The sequence below is a fragment of the Rattus rattus genome, chromosome 3, assembly GCF_011064425.1.
Source record: "Rattus rattus isolate New Zealand chromosome 3, Rrattus_CSIRO_v1, whole genome shotgun sequence".
Taxonomy (NCBI): Eukaryota; Metazoa; Chordata; class Mammalia; order Rodentia; family Muridae; genus Rattus; species Rattus rattus.
This window is the reverse complement of record NC_046156.1, coordinates 124005536-124006092: the sequence shown is the minus strand read 5'-3', so window position 1 is coordinate 124006092 and position 557 is coordinate 124005536. Positions and strand designations below refer to the sequence as shown.

The window sequence follows — 557 nt, the reverse complement described above, 5'->3', positions numbered from 1 at the left end:
TGTGTGTGTGTGTGTGTGTGAGAGAGAGAGAGAGAGAGAGAGAGAGAGAGAGAGAGAGAGAAGGAAGGATAAACACTGAGAGGTTGCCACTTTGTCTGAGCTATTGTGTTACTCTATTTCCTCCTTCCAAAGCAGAGCAGTGCTCACAGCATTCTTAGCTATGGCCAGTGCTTCTGAAGTTTCTATCTCTTCTAAAATGTACTCAAGAATCGCTTCTCGGCCTTTTGGCTAAGATCAAGTGTAGTAAAATGTATTCAAGAATGCTAAAAAGAGGAATATGTTCCATATTCTTAGATTCACTAAGATATAAACATTTTCCTACATATCTTGCTGGCTGTGTCTCACAGAATGCGATTTTCGTAGTTTTATAAAATTAATGATTTACAAAATATGAATGATGTTGGAAAATAATGTTTGGTGACTTGAAGAGGAAAAAATAAGAAAACCAAGGCTCTATGGATAGAACCAATGTGGTCAAATGTGCCCCTCTGGCATGGTGCTTCCCCAAAGAAGACTAAAGTAGTAGCAGGTGTTCTAGAAGACTCTAGAGTCATAAC

At 38.8% G+C, this 557-nt stretch overlaps 1 pseudogene; it reads left to right on the top strand.

Moving 5' to 3' along the window:
• The first annotated feature begins 208 nt into the window (after positions 1–208).
• Positions 209–316, top strand: LOC116897651 (annotated as a pseudogene).
• The last annotated feature ends 241 nt before the right edge of the window (positions 317–557 follow it).